Source organism: Rhinoderma darwinii (assembly GCF_050947455.1).
Source record: "Rhinoderma darwinii isolate aRhiDar2 chromosome 5 unlocalized genomic scaffold, aRhiDar2.hap1 SUPER_5_unloc_7, whole genome shotgun sequence".
Classification (NCBI taxonomy): domain Eukaryota; kingdom Metazoa; phylum Chordata; class Amphibia; order Anura; family Rhinodermatidae; genus Rhinoderma; species Rhinoderma darwinii.
The window spans coordinates 539,963-554,306 of NW_027461820.1; the positions used below are offsets into that span (position 1 = coordinate 539,963).

The window sequence follows — 14,344 nt, forward strand, 5'->3', positions numbered from 1 at the left end:
TTATTTCAACACCTGTTGGACAATGCATGAGTGATAATGAGCTCATTGATTAAATGCAATTAATGAATAGATTGCCACCTCTTGTTGTGTGTCGTCTGTGTTTCTGTGTTTCCGGCATTTCACATTGGAACACCTCATTCACCTTCCTTGTCTTCTCTCCGCCCTCCCTTTTAGGTAAGTTAAAGAGCTGCACCTGAGCCAGCCACTGATTGATTGATTGATTGATTGATTGATTGATTGATTGATTGATTGATTGATGCAGCACAACAGTCAAATAGTGGAGTGGAGTAGGGGAACAGCAAACAGCCAATAAAGCAGCCCGCCCGCTCGCCTGCCCGCCACAATGGACCTACCTGTGTACACTAGATGGATGTGATGGAATGTACTGTCGTCCCTACATTTCAAGAAGAAGTAAGAATTGCAGTTGCAACAAAGCCTTGCTTGCCTACAAAGAGAGCAGCAATTTGGATTTGTTACTATGTTACCTAGAAGAATAACAAACTGTGCAAGGATGGAGGTTGTAGGAGCAAGGAGAAGTTGTCTGTAAAGTTGGTGGATGCCTATTTTCCATTTTGCAGTCCCTTGTCTCCCTCTTGTGGCCTCCTGGAGGCAACTAGCTGTGCAAAAAAAAGACAGCCTGGCGGCCGGCTGTTGCAGTGTTGCCCTCTCAGGCAACACTGAGTGACTGACTGAGCCTCACCGTCTTATATAAAGTTCAGACGGAACTTTGCACGTGTCATAGTGGAGCCCTCAGGATTCCAGAGCCAGCTTTCTGACATCATAATGGGGCCTCAGAGATAAAAGCCTGGGCCCAGGCAGTGTTGGTCAGTGCTGCTCAGCAGGCAGCACTGGACTGGACTGGATTACAGCTGATACAAGGTGTGAAGGAACAAGGGGTGGCTGTGGGCATGCACTTGCTGCCGCTGCCAGTGTTTATCTGCATGGCAGCAGGGCATTTGGGCGTTGCCAGGAAGGCGTTTTTATGTAGATTCCTCCTCTTTCAGCACTGCATTGTGGTGCAAGCAAAAGAAGCAAATCCTGTCTGGCTTCCTCTCCGGCCTTTATTCACCTCCCGTGTAGCTGTGAGTGTGTGAGCCTGCAGGGCCCCATGGAATTGCCTAGAAGTAGGCTGAATCGCTGCAAGGGCTGAACAGCAGTATCGGGCAGGCTCGGGCAACGCGCGGCCCGTTCGGGTTATCGCTTCTCGGCCTTTTGGCTAAGATCAAGTGTAGTATCTGTTCTTATCAGTTTAATATCTGATACGTCCCCTATCTGGGGACCATATATTAAATGGATTTTTAGAACAGGGAGATGGAAATAGAGCTTGCTCTGTCCACTCCACGCATTGACCTGGTATTGCAGTATTTCCAGGACCGGTGCACCCTTTCCTTATGTGTTGACTAAAAGCAGATTCCAAAAGTGTTTTTTGTCTTTGCTATTGTTTCTGTCTTTCTGAAGGGATCTCCCCTTTTAATCCCATTATTTCAACACCTGTTGGACAATGCATGAGTGATAATGAGCTCATTGATTAAATGCAATTAATGAATAGATTGCCACCTCTTGTTGTGTGTCGTCTGTGTTTCTGTGTTTCCGGCATTTCACATTGGAACACCTCATTCACCTTCCTTGTCTTCTCTCCGCCCTCCCTTTTAGGTAAGTTAAAGAGCTGCACCTGAGCCAGCCACTGATTGATTGATTGATTGATTGATTGATTGATTGATTGATTGATTGATTGATTGATTGATTGATGCAGCACAACAGTCAAATAGTGGAGTGGAGTAGGGGAACAGCAAACAGCCAATAAAGCAGCCCGCCCGCTCGCCTGCCCGCCACAATGGACCTACCTGTGTACACTAGATGGATGTGATGGAATGTACTGTCGTCCCTACATTTCAAGAAGAAGTAAGAATTGCAGTTGCAACAAAGCCTTGCTTGCCTACAAAGAGAGCAGCAATTTGGATTTGTTACTATGTTACCTAGAAGAATAACAAACTGTGCAAGGATGGAGGTTGTAGGAGCAAGGAGAAGTTGTCTGTAAAGTTGGTGGATGCCTATTTTCCATTTTGCAGTCCCTTGTCTCCCTCTTGTGGCCTCCTGGAGGCAACTAGCTGTGCAAAAAAAAGACAGCCTGGCGGCCGGCTGTTGCAGTGTTGCCCTCTCAGGCAACACTGAGTGACTGACTGAGCCTCACCGTCTTATATAAAGTTCAGACGGAACTTTGCACGTGTCATAGTGGAGCCCTCAGGATTCCAGAGCCAGCTTTCTGACATCATAATGGGGCCTCAGAGATAAAAGCCTGGGCCCAGGCAGTGTTGGTCAGTGCTGCTCAGCAGGCAGCACTGGACTGGACTGGATTACAGCTGATACAAGGTGTGAAGGAACAAGGGGTGGCTGTGGGCATGCACTTGCTGCCGCTGCCAGTGTTTATCTGCATGGCAGCAGGGCATTTGGGCGTTGCCAGGAAGGCGTTTTTATGTAGATTCCTCCTCTTTCAGCACTGCATTGTGGTGCAAGCAAAAGAAGCAAATCCTGTCTGGCTTCCTCTCCGGCCTTTATTCACCTCCCGTGTAGCTGTGAGTGTGTGAGCCTGCAGGGCCCCATGGAATTGCCTAGAAGTAGGCTGAATCGCTGCAAGGGCTGAACAGCAGTATCGGGCAGGCTCGGGCAACGCGCGGCCCGTTCGGGTTATCGCTTCTCGGCCTTTTGGCTAAGATCAAGTGTAGTATCTGTTCTTATCAGTTTAATATCTGATACGTCCCCTATCTGGGGACCATATATTAAATGGATTTTTAGAACAGGGAGATGGAAATAGAGCTTGCTCTGTCCACTCCACGCATTGACCTGGTATTGCAGTATTTCCAGGACCGGTGCACCCTTTCCTTATGTGTTGACTAAAAGCAGATTCCAAAAGTGTTTTTTGTCTTTGCTATTGTTTCTGTCTTTCTGAAGGGATCTCCCCTTTTAATCCCATTATTTCAACACCTGTTGGACAATGCATGAGTGATAATGAGCTCATTGATTAAATGCAATTAATGAATAGATTGCCACCTCTTGTTGTGTGTCGTCTGTGTTTCTGTGTTTCCGGCATTTCACATTGGAACACCTCATTCACCTTCCTTGTCTTCTCTCCGCCCTCCCTTTTAGGTAAGTTAAAGAGCTGCACCTGAGCCAGCCACTGATTGATTGATTGATTGATTGATTGATTGATTGATTGATTGATTGATTGATTGATTGATGCAGCACAACAGTCAAATAGTGGAGTGGAGTAGGGGAACAGCAAACAGCCAATAAAGCAGCCCGCCCGCTCGCCTGCCCGCCACAATGGACCTACCTGTGTACACTAGATGGATGTGATGGAATGTACTGTCGTCCCTACATTTCAAGAAGAAGTAAGAATTGCAGTTGCAACAAAGCCTTGCTTGCCTACAAAGAGAGCAGCAATTTGGATTTGTTACTATGTTACCTAGAAGAATAACAAACTGTGCAAGGATGGAGGTTGTAGGAGCAAGGAGAAGTTGTCTGTAAAGTTGGTGGATGCCTATTTTCCATTTTGCAGTCCCTTGTCTCCCTCTTGTGGCCTCCTGGAGGCAACTAGCTGTGCAAAAAAAAGACAGCCTGGCGGCCGGCTGTTGCAGTGTTGCCCTCTCAGGCAACACTGAGTGACTGACTGAGCCTCACCGTCTTATATAAAGTTCAGACGGAACTTTGCACGTGTCATAGTGGAGCCCTCAGGATTCCAGAGCCAGCTTTCTGACATCATAATGGGGCCTCAGAGATAAAAGCCTGGGCCCAGGCAGTGTTGGTCAGTGCTGCTCAGCAGGCAGCACTGGACTGGACTGGATTACAGCTGATACAAGGTGTGAAGGAACAAGGGGTGGCTGTGGGCATGCACTTGCTGCCGCTGCCAGTGTTTATCTGCATGGCAGCAGGGCATTTGGGCGTTGCCAGGAAGGCGTTTTTATGTAGATTCCTCCTCTTTCAGCACTGCATTGTGGTGCAAGCAAAAGAAGCAAATCCTGTCTGGCTTCCTCTCCGGCCTTTATTCACCTCCCGTGTAGCTGTGAGTGTGTGAGCCTGCAGGGCCCCATGGAATTGCCTAGAAGTAGGCTGAATCGCTGCAAGGGCTGAACAGCAGTATCGGGCAGGCTCGGGCAACGCGCGGCCCGTTCGGGTTATCGCTTCTCGGCCTTTTGGCTAAGATCAAGTGTAGTATCTGTTCTTATCAGTTTAATATCTGATACGTCCCCTATCTGGGGACCATATATTAAATGGATTTTTAGAACAGGGAGATGGAAATAGAGCTTGCTCTGTCCACTCCACGCATTGACCTGGTATTGCAGTATTTCCAGGACCGGTGCACCCTTTCCTTATGTGTTGACTAAAAGCAGATTCCAAAAGTGTTTTTTGTCTTTGCTATTGTTTCTGTCTTTCTGAAGGGATCTCCCCTTTTAATCCCATTATTTCAACACCTGTTGGACAATGCATGAGTGATAATGAGCTCATTGATTAAATGCAATTAATGAATAGATTGCCACCTCTTGTTGTGTGTCGTCTGTGTTTCTGTGTTTCCGGCATTTCACATTGGAACACCTCATTCACCTTCCTTGTCTTCTCTCCGCCCTCCCTTTTAGGTAAGTTAAAGAGCTGCACCTGAGCCAGCCACTGATTGATTGATTGATTGATTGATTGATTGATTGATTGATTGATTGATGCAGCACAACAGTCAAATAGTGGAGTGGAGTAGGGGAACAGCAAACAGCCAATAAAGCAGCCCGCCCGCTCGCCTGCCCGCCACAATGGACCTACCTGTGTACACTAGATGGATGTGATGGAATGTACTGTCGTCCCTACATTTCAAGAAGAAGTAAGAATTGCAGTTGCAACAAAGCCTTGCTTGCCTACAAAGAGAGCAGCAATTTGGATTTGTTACTATGTTACCTAGAAGAATAACAAACTGTGCAAGGATGGAGGTTGTAGGAGCAAGGAGAAGTTGTCTGTAAAGTTGGTGGATGCCTATTTTCCATTTTGCAGTCCCTTGTCTCCCTCTTGTGGCCTCCTGGAGGCAACTAGCTGTGCAAAAAAAAGACAGCCTGGCGGCCGGCTGTTGCAGTGTTGCCCTCTCAGGCAACACTGAGTGACTGACTGAGCCTCACCGTCTTATATAAAGTTCAGACGGAACTTTGCACGTGTCATAGTGGAGCCCTCAGGATTCCAGAGCCAGCTTTCTGACATCATAATGGGGCCTCAGAGATAAAAGCCTGGGCCCAGGCAGTGTTGGTCAGTGCTGCTCAGCAGGCAGCACTGGACTGGACTGGATTACAGCTGATACAAGGTGTGAAGGAACAAGGGGTGGCTGTGGGCATGCACTTGCTGCCGCTGCCAGTGTTTATCTGCATGGCAGCAGGGCATTTGGGCGTTGCCAGGAAGGCGTTTTTATGTAGATTCCTCCTCTTTCAGCACTGCATTGTGGTGCAAGCAAAAGAAGCAAATCCTGTCTGGCTTCCTCTCCGGCCTTTATTCACCTCCCGTGTAGCTGTGAGTGTGTGAGCCTGCAGGGCCCCATGGAATTGCCTAGAAGTAGGCTGAATCGCTGCAAGGGCTGAACAGCAGTATCGGGCAGGCTCGGGCAACGCGCGGCCCGTTCGGGTTATCGCTTCTCGGCCTTTTGGCTAAGATCAAGTGTAGTATCTGTTCTTATCAGTTTAATATCTGATACGTCCCCTATCTGGGGACCATATATTAAATGGATTTTTAGAACAGGGAGATGGAAATAGAGCTTGCTCTGTCCACTCCACGCATTGACCTGGTATTGCAGTATTTCCAGGACCGGTGCACCCTTTCCTTATGTGTTGACTAAAAGCAGATTCCAAAAGTGTTTTTTGTCTTTGCTATTGTTTCTGTCTTTCTGAAGGGATCTCCCCTTTTAATCCCATTATTTCAACACCTGTTGGACAATGCATGAGTGATAATGAGCTCATTGATTAAATGCAATTAATGAATAGATTGCCACCTCTTGTTGTGTGTCGTCTGTGTTTCTGTGTTTCCGGCATTTCACATTGGAACACCTCATTCACCTTCCTTGTCTTCTCTCCGCCCTCCCTTTTAGGTAAGTTAAAGAGCTGCACCTGAGCCAGCCACTGATTGATTGATTGATTGATTGATTGATTGATTGATTGATTGATTGATTGATGCAGCACAACAGTCAAATAGTGGAGTGGAGTAGGGGAACAGCAAACAGCCAATAAAGCAGCCCGCCCGCTCGCCTGCCCGCCACAATGGACCTACCTGTGTACACTAGATGGATGTGATGGAATGTACTGTCGTCCCTACATTTCAAGAAGAAGTAAGAATTGCAGTTGCAACAAAGCCTTGCTTGCCTACAAAGAGAGCAGCAATTTGGATTTGTTACTATGTTACCTAGAAGAATAACAAACTGTGCAAGGATGGAGGTTGTAGGAGCAAGGAGAAGTTGTCTGTAAAGTTGGTGGATGCCTATGCCTATTTTCCATTTTGCAGTCCCTTGTCTCCCTCTTGTGGCCTCCTGGAGGCAACTAGCTGTGCAAAAAAAAGACAGCCTGGCGGCCGGCTGTTGCAGTGTTGCCCTCTCAGGCAACACTGAGTGACTGACTGAGCCTCACCGTCTTATATAAAGTTCAGACGGAACTTTGCACGTGTCATAGTGGAGCCCTCAGGATTCCAGAGCCAGCTTTCTGACATCATAATGGGGCCTCAGAGATAAAAGCCTGGGCCCAGGCAGTGTTGGTCAGTGCTGCTCAGCAGGCAGCACTGGACTGGACTGGATTACAGCTGATACAAGGTGTGAAGGAACAAGGGGTGGCTGTGGGCATGCACTTGCTGCCGCTGCCAGTGTTTATCTGCATGGCAGCAGGGCATTTGGGCGTTGCCAGGAAGGCGTTTTTATGTAGATTCCTCCTCTTTCAGCACTGCATTGTGGTGCAAGCAAAAGAAGCAAATCCTGTCTGGCTTCCTCTCCGGCCTTTATTCACCTCCCGTGTAGCTGTGAGTGTGTGAGCCTGCAGGGCCCCATGGAATTGCCTAGAAGTAGGCTGAATCGCTGCAAGGGCTGAACAGCAGTATCGGGCAGGCTCGGGCAACGCGCGGCCCGTTCGGGTTATCGCTTCTCGGCCTTTTGGCTAAGATCAAGTGTAGTATCTGTTCTTATCAGTTTAATATCTGATACGTCCCCTATCTGGGGACCATATATTAAATGGATTTTTAGAACAGGGAGATGGAAATAGAGCTTGCTCTGTCCACTCCACGCATTGACCTGGTATTGCAGTATTTCCAGGACCGGTGCACCCTTTCCTTATGTGTTGACTAAAAGCAGATTCCAAAAGTGTTTTTTGTCTTTGCTATTGTTTCTGTCTTTCTGAAGGGATCTCCCCTTTTAATCCCATTATTTCAACACCTGTTGGACAATGCATGAGTGATAATGAGCTCATTGATTAAATGCAATTAATGAATAGATTGCCACCTCTTGTTGTGTGTCGTCTGTGTTTCTGTGTTTCCGGCATTTCACATTGGAACACCTCATTCACCTTCCTTGTCTTCTCTCCGCCCTCCCTTTTAGGTAAGTTAAAGAGCTGCACCTGAGCCAGCCACCGATTGATTGATTGATTGATTGATTGATTGATTGATTGATTGATTGATGCAGCACAACAGTCAAATAGTGGAGTGGAGTAGGGGAACAGCAAACAGCCAATAAAGCAGCCCGCCCGCTCGCCTGCCCGCCACAATGGACCTACCTGTGTACACTAGATGGATGTGATGGAATGTACTGTCGTCCCTACATTTCAAGAAGAAGTAAGAATTGCAGTTGCAACAAAGCCTTGCTTGCCTACAAAGAGAGCAGCAATTTGGATTTGTTACTATGTTACCTAGAAGAATAACAAACTGTGCAAGGATGGAGGTTGTAGGAGCAAGGAGAAGTTGTCTGTAAAGTTGGTGGATGCCTATTTTCCATTTTGCAGTCCCTTGTCTCCCTCTTGTGGCCTCCTGGAGGCAACTAGCTGTGCAAAAAAAAGACAGCCTGGCGGCCGGCTGTTGCAGTGTTGCCCTCTCAGGCAACACTGAGTGACTGACTGAGCCTCACCGTCTTATATAAAGTTCAGACGGAACTTTGCACGTGTCATAGTGGAGCCCTCAGGATTCCAGAGCCAGCTTTCTGACATCATAATGGGGCCTCAGAGATAAAAGCCTGGGCCCAGGCAGTGTTGGTCAGTGCTGCTCAGCAGGCAGCACTGGACTGGACTGGATTACAGCTGATACAAGGTGTGAAGGAACAAGGGGTGGCTGTGGGCATGCACTTGCTGCCGCTGCCAGTGTTTATCTGCATGGCAGCAGGGCATTTGGGCGTTGCCAGGAAGGCGTTTTTATGTAGATTCCTCCTCTTTCAGCACTGCATTGTGGTGCAAGCAAAAGAAGCAAATCCTGTCTGGCTTCCTCTCCGGCCTTTATTCACCTCCCGTGTAGCTGTGAGTGTGTGAGCCTGCAGGGCCCCATGGAATTGCCTAGAAGTAGGCTGAATCGCTGCAAGGGCTGAACAGCAGTATCGGGCAGGCTCGGGCAACGCGCGGCCCGTTCGGGTTATCGCTTCTCGGCCTTTTGGCTAAGATCAAGTGTAGTATCTGTTCTTATCAGTTTAATATCTGATACGTCCCCTATCTGGGGACCATATATTAAATGGATTTTTAGAACAGGGAGATGGAAATAGAGCTTGCTCTGTCCACTCCACGCATTGACCTGGTATTGCAGTATTTCCAGGACCGGTGCACCCTTTCCTTATGTGTTGACTAAAAGCAGATTCCAAAAGTGTTTTTTGTCTTTGCTATTGTTTCTGTCTTTCTGAAGGGATCTCCCCTTTTAATCCCATTATTTCAACACCTGTTGGACAATGCATGAGTGATAATGAGCTCATTGATTAAATGCAATTAATGAATAGATTGCCACCTCTTGTTGTGTGTCGTCTGTGTTTCTGTGTTTCCGGCATTTCACATTGGAACACCTCATTCACCTTCCTTGTCTTCTCTCCGCCCTCCCTTTTAGGTAAGTTAAAGAGCTGCACCTGAGCCAGCCACTGATTGATTGATTGATTGATTGATTGATTGATTGATTGATTGATTGATTGATGCAGCACAACAGTCAAATAGTGGAGTGGAGTAGGGGAACAGCAAACAGCCAATAAAGCAGCCCGCCCGCTCGCCTGCCCGCCACAATGGACCTACCTGTGTACACTAGATGGATGTGATGGAATGTACTGTCGTCCCTACATTTCAAGAAGAAGTAAGAATTGCAGTTGCAACAAAGCCTTGCTTGCCTACAAAGAGAGCAGCAATTTGGATTTGTTACTATGTTACCTAGAAGAATAACAAACTGTGCAAGGATGGAGGTTGTAGGAGCAAGGAGAAGTTGTCTGTAAAGTTGGTGGATGCCTATTTTCCATTTTGCAGTCCCTTGTCTCCCTCTTGTGGCCTCCTGGAGGCAACTAGCTGTGCAAAAAAAAGACAGCCTGGCGGCCGGCTGTTGCAGTGTTGCCCTCTCAGGCAACACTGAGTGACTGACTGAGCCTCACCGTCTTATATAAAGTTCAGACGGAACTTTGCACGTGTCATAGTGGAGCCCTCAGGATTCCAGAGCCAGCTTTCTGACATCATAATGGGGCCTCAGAGATAAAAGCCTGGGCCCAGGCAGTGTTGGTCAGTGCTGCTCAGCAGGCAGCACTGGACTGGACTGGATTACAGCTGATACAAGGTGTGAAGGAACAAGGGGTGGCTGTGGGCATGCACTTGCTGCCGCTGCCAGTGTTTATCTGCATGGCAGCAGGGCATTTGGGCGTTGCCAGGAAGGCGTTTTTATGTAGATTCCTCCTCTTTCAGCACTGCATTGTGGTGCAAGCAAAAGAAGCAAATCCTGTCTGGCTTCCTCTCCGGCCTTTATTCACCTCCCGTGTAGCTGTGAGTGTGTGAGCCTGCAGGGCCCCATGGAATTGCCTAGAAGTAGGCTGAATCGCTGCAAGGGCTGAACAGCAGTATCGGGCAGGCTCGGGCAACGCGCGGCCCGTTCGGGTTATCGCTTCTCGGCCTTTTGGCTAAGATCAAGTGTAGTATCTGTTCTTATCAGTTTAATATCTGATACGTCCCCTATCTGGGGACCATATATTAAATCGATTTTTAGAACAGGGAGATGGAAATAGAGCTTGCTCTGTCCACTCCACGCATTGACCTGGTATTGCAGTATTTCCAGGACCGGTGCACCCTTTCCTTATGTGTTGACTAAAAGCAGATTCCAAAAGTGTTTTTTGTCTTTGCTATTGTTTCTGTCTTTCTGAAGGGATCTCCCCTTTTAATCCCATTATTTCAACACCTGTTGGACAATGCATGAGTGATAATGAGCTCATTGATTAAATGCAATTAATGAATAGATTGCCACCTCTTGTTGTGTGTCGTCTGTGTTTCTGTGTTTCCGGCATTTCACATTGGAACACCTCATTCACCTTCCTTGTCTTCTCTCCGCCCTCCCTTTTAGGTAAGTTAAAGAGCTGCACCTGAGCCAGCCACTGATTGATTGATTGATTGATTGATTGATTGATTGATTGATTGATTGATTGATGCAGCACAACAGTCAAATAGTGGAGTGGAGTAGGGGAACAGCAAACAGCCAATAAAGCAGCCCGCCCGCTCGCCTGCCCGCCACAATGGACCTACCTGTGTACACTAGATGGATGTGATGGAATGTACTGTCGTCCCTACATTTCAAGAAGAAGTAAGAATTGCAGTTGCAACAAAGCCTTGCTTGCCTACAAAGAGAGCAGCAATTTGGATTTGTTACTATGTTACCTAGAAGAATAACAAACTGTGCAAGGATGGAGGTTGTAGGAGCAAGGAGAAGTTGTCTGTAAAGTTGGTGGATGCCTATTTTCCATTTTGCAGTCCCTTGTCTCCCTCTTGTGGCCTCCTGGAGGCAACTAGCTGTGCAAAAAAAAGACAGCCTGGCGGCCGGCTGTTGCAGTGTTGCCCTCTCAGGCAACACTGAGTGACTGACTGAGCCTCACCGTCTTATATAAAGTTCAGACGGAACTTTGCACGTGTCATAGTGGAGCCCTCAGGATTCCAGAGCCAGCTTTCTGACATCATAATGGGGCCTCAGAGATAAAAGCCTGGGCCCAGGCAGTGTTGGTCAGTGCTGCTCAGCAGGCAGCACTGGACTGGACTGGATTACAGCTGATACAAGGTGTGAAGGAACAAGGGGTGGCTGTGGGCATGCACTTGCTGCCGCTGCCAGTGTTTATCTGCATGGCAGCAGGGCATTTGGGCGTTGCCAGGAAGGCGTTTTTATGTAGATTCCTCCTCTTTCAGCACTGCATTGTGGTGCAAGCAAAAGAAGCAAATCCTGTCTGGCTTCCTCTCCGGCCTTTATTCACCTCCCGTGTAGCTGTGAGTGTGTGAGCCTGCAGGGCCCCATGGAATTGCCTAGAAGTAGGCTGAATCGCTGCAAGGGCTGAACAGCAGTATCGGGCAGGCTCGGGCAACGCGCGGCCCGTTCGGGTTATCGCTTCTCGGCCTTTTGGCTAAGATCAAGTGTAGTATCTGTTCTTATCAGTTTAATATCTGATACGTCCCCTATCTGGGGACCATATATTAAATGGATTTTTAGAACAGGGAGATGGAAATAGAGCTTGCTCTGTCCACTCCACGCATTGACCTGGTATTGCAGTATTTCCAGGACCGGTGCACCCTTTCCTTATGTGTTGACTAAAAGCAGATTCCAAAAGTGTTTTTTGTCTTTGCTATTGTTTCTGTCTTTCTGAAGGGATCTCCCCTTTTAATCCCATTATTTCAACACCTGTTGGACAATGCATGAGTGATAATGAGCTCATTGATTAAATGCAATTAATGAATAGATTGCCACCTCTTGTTGTGTGTCGTCTGTGTTTCTGTGTTTCCGGCATTTCACATTGGAACACCTCATTCACCTTCCTTGTCTTCTCTCCGCCCTCCCTTTTAGGTAAGTTAAAGAGCTGCACCTGAGCCAGCCACCGATTGATTGATTGATTGATTGATTGATTGATTGATTGATTGATTGATTGATGCAGCACAACAGTCAAATAGTGGAGTGGAGTAGGGGAACAGCAAACAGCCAATAAAGCAGCCCGCCCGCTCGCCTGCCCGCCACAATGGACCTACCTGTGTACACTAGATGGATGTGATGGAATGTACTGTCGTCCCTACATTTCAAGAAGAAGTAAGAATTGCAGTTGCAACAAAGCCTTGCTTGCCTACAAAGAGAGCAGCAATTTGGATTTGTTACTATGTTACCTAGAAGAATAACAAACTGTGCAAGGATGGAGGTTGTAGGAGCAAGGAGAAGTTGTCTGTAAAGTTGGTGGATGCCTATTTTCCATTTTGCAGTCCCTTGTCTCCCTCTTGTGGCCTCCTGGAGGCAACTAGCTGTGCAAAAAAAAGACAGCCTGGCGGCCGGCTGTTGCAGTGTTGCCCTCTCAGGCAACACTGAGTGACTGACTGAGCCTCACCGTCTTATATAAAGTTCAGACGGAACTTTGCACGTGTCATAGTGGAGCCCTCAGGATTCCAGAGCCAGCTTTCTGACATCATAATGGGGCCTCAGAGATAAAAGCCTGGGCCCAGGCAGTGTTGGTCAGTGCTGCTCAGCAGGCAGCACTGGACTGGACTGGATTACAGCTGATACAAGGTGTGAAGGAACAAGGGGTGGCTGTGGGCATGCACTTGCTGCCGCTGCCAGTGTTTATCTGCATGGCAGCAGGGCATTTGGGCGTTGCCAGGAAGGCGTTTTTATGTAGATTCCTCCTCTTTCAGCACTGCATTGTGGTGCAAGCAAAAGAAGCAAATCCTGTCTGGCTTCCTCTCCGGCCTTTATTCACCTCCCGTGTAGCTGTGAGTGTGTGAGCCTGCAGGGCCCCATGGAATTGCCTAGAAGTAGGCTGAATCGCTGCAAGGGCTGAACAGCAGTATCGGGCAGGCTCGGGCAACGCGCGGCCCGTTCGGGTTATCGCTTCTCGGCCTTTTGGCTAAGATCAAGTGTAGTATCTGTTCTTATCAGTTTAATATCTGATACGTCCCCTATCTGGGGACCATATATTAAATCGATTTTTAGAACAGGGAGATGGAAATAGAGCTTGCTCTGTCCACTCCACGCATTGACCTGGTATTGCAGTATTTCCAGGACCGGTGCACCCTTTCCTTATGTGTTGACTAAAAGCAGATTCCAAAAGTGTTTTTTGTCTTTGCTATTGTTTCTGTCTTTCTGAAGGGATCTCCCCTTTTAATCCCATTATTTCAACACCTGTTGGACAATGCATGAGTGATAATGAGCTCATTGATTAAATGCAATTAATGAATAGATTGCCACCTCTTGTTGTGTGTCGTCTGTGTTTCTGTGTTTCCGGCATTTCACATTGGAACACCTCATTCACCTTCCTTGTCTTCTCTCCGCCCTCCCTTTTAGGTAAGTTAAAGAGCTGCACCTGAGCCAGCCACCGATTGATTGATTGATTGATTGATTGATTGATTGATTGATTGATTGATGCAGCACAACAGTCAAATAGTGGAGTGGAGTAGGGGAACAGCAAACAGCCAATAAAGCAGCCCGCCCGCTCGCCTGCCCGCCACAATGGACCTACCTGTGTACACTAGATGGATGTGATGGAATGTACTGTCGTCCCTACATTTCAAGAAGAAGTAAGAATTGCAGTTGCAACAAAGCCTTGCTTGCCTACAAAGAGAGCAGCAATTTGGATTTGTTACTATGTTACCTAGAAGAATAACAAACTGTGCAAGGATGGAGGTTGTAGGAGCAAGGAGAAGTTGTCTGTAAAGTTGGTGGATGCCTATTTTCCATTTTGCAGTCCCTTGTCTCCCTCTTGTGGCCTCCTGGAGGCAACTAGCTGTGCAAAAAAAAGACAGCCTGGCGGCCGGCTGTTGCAGTGTTGCCCTCTCAGGCAACACTGAGTGACTGACTGAGCCTCACCGTCTTATATAAAGTTCAGACGGAACTTTGCACGTGTCATAGTGGAGCCCTCAGGATTCCAGAGCCAGCTTTCTGACATCATAATGGGGCCTCAGAGATAAAAGCCTGGGCCCAGGCAGTGTTGGTCAGTGCTGCTCAGCAGGCAGCACTGGACTGGACTGGATTACAGCTGATACAAGGTGTGAAGGAACAAGGGGTGGCTGTGGGCATGCACTTGCTGCCGCTGCCAGTGTTTATCTGCATGGCAGCAGGGCATTTGGGCGTTGCCAGGAAGGCGTTTTTATGTAGATTCCTCCTCTTTCAGCACTGCATTGTGGTG

General features: G+C 47.8%; 9 non-coding genes across 9 annotated transcripts; all 9 read left to right on the forward strand.

The window, feature by feature from the left end:
• The first annotated feature begins 1,196 nt into the window (after window positions 1-1,196).
• On the forward strand, window positions 1,197-1,387 carry LOC142696945 (U2 spliceosomal RNA). Its single transcript, XR_012864787.1, has one exon. It is a non-coding gene; the product is annotated as a U2 spliceosomal RNA (small nuclear RNA).
• Window positions 1,388-2,687: 1,300 nt separating this feature from the next.
• LOC142696946 (U2 spliceosomal RNA) lies at window positions 2,688-2,878 on the forward strand. The gene has a single exon (XR_012864788.1). It is a non-coding gene; the product is annotated as a U2 spliceosomal RNA (small nuclear RNA).
• A 1,296-nt stretch (window positions 2,879-4,174) lies between these two features.
• Window positions 4,175-4,365, forward strand: LOC142696947 (U2 spliceosomal RNA). Its single transcript, XR_012864789.1, has one exon. It is a non-coding gene; the product is annotated as a U2 spliceosomal RNA (small nuclear RNA).
• Window positions 4,366-5,649: 1,284 nt separating this feature from the next.
• Window positions 5,650-5,840, forward strand: LOC142696949 (U2 spliceosomal RNA). The gene has a single exon (XR_012864791.1). It is a non-coding gene; the product is annotated as a U2 spliceosomal RNA (small nuclear RNA).
• Window positions 5,841-7,134: 1,294 nt separating this feature from the next.
• Window positions 7,135-7,325, forward strand: LOC142696950 (U2 spliceosomal RNA). Its single transcript, XR_012864792.1, has one exon. It is a non-coding gene; the product is annotated as a U2 spliceosomal RNA (small nuclear RNA).
• Window positions 7,326-8,609: 1,284 nt separating this feature from the next.
• On the forward strand, window positions 8,610-8,800 carry LOC142696951 (U2 spliceosomal RNA). Its single transcript, XR_012864793.1, has one exon. It is a non-coding gene; the product is annotated as a U2 spliceosomal RNA (small nuclear RNA).
• Window positions 8,801-10,088: 1,288 nt separating this feature from the next.
• LOC142696541 (U2 spliceosomal RNA) lies at window positions 10,089-10,279 on the forward strand. The gene has a single exon (XR_012864427.1). It is a non-coding gene; the product is annotated as a U2 spliceosomal RNA (small nuclear RNA).
• A 1,288-nt stretch (window positions 10,280-11,567) lies between these two features.
• On the forward strand, window positions 11,568-11,758 carry LOC142696953 (U2 spliceosomal RNA). The gene has a single exon (XR_012864794.1). It is a non-coding gene; the product is annotated as a U2 spliceosomal RNA (small nuclear RNA).
• Window positions 11,759-13,046: 1,288 nt separating this feature from the next.
• On the forward strand, window positions 13,047-13,237 carry LOC142696542 (U2 spliceosomal RNA). The gene has a single exon (XR_012864428.1). It is a non-coding gene; the product is annotated as a U2 spliceosomal RNA (small nuclear RNA).
• Window positions 13,238-14,344: the final 1,107 nt, after the last annotated feature.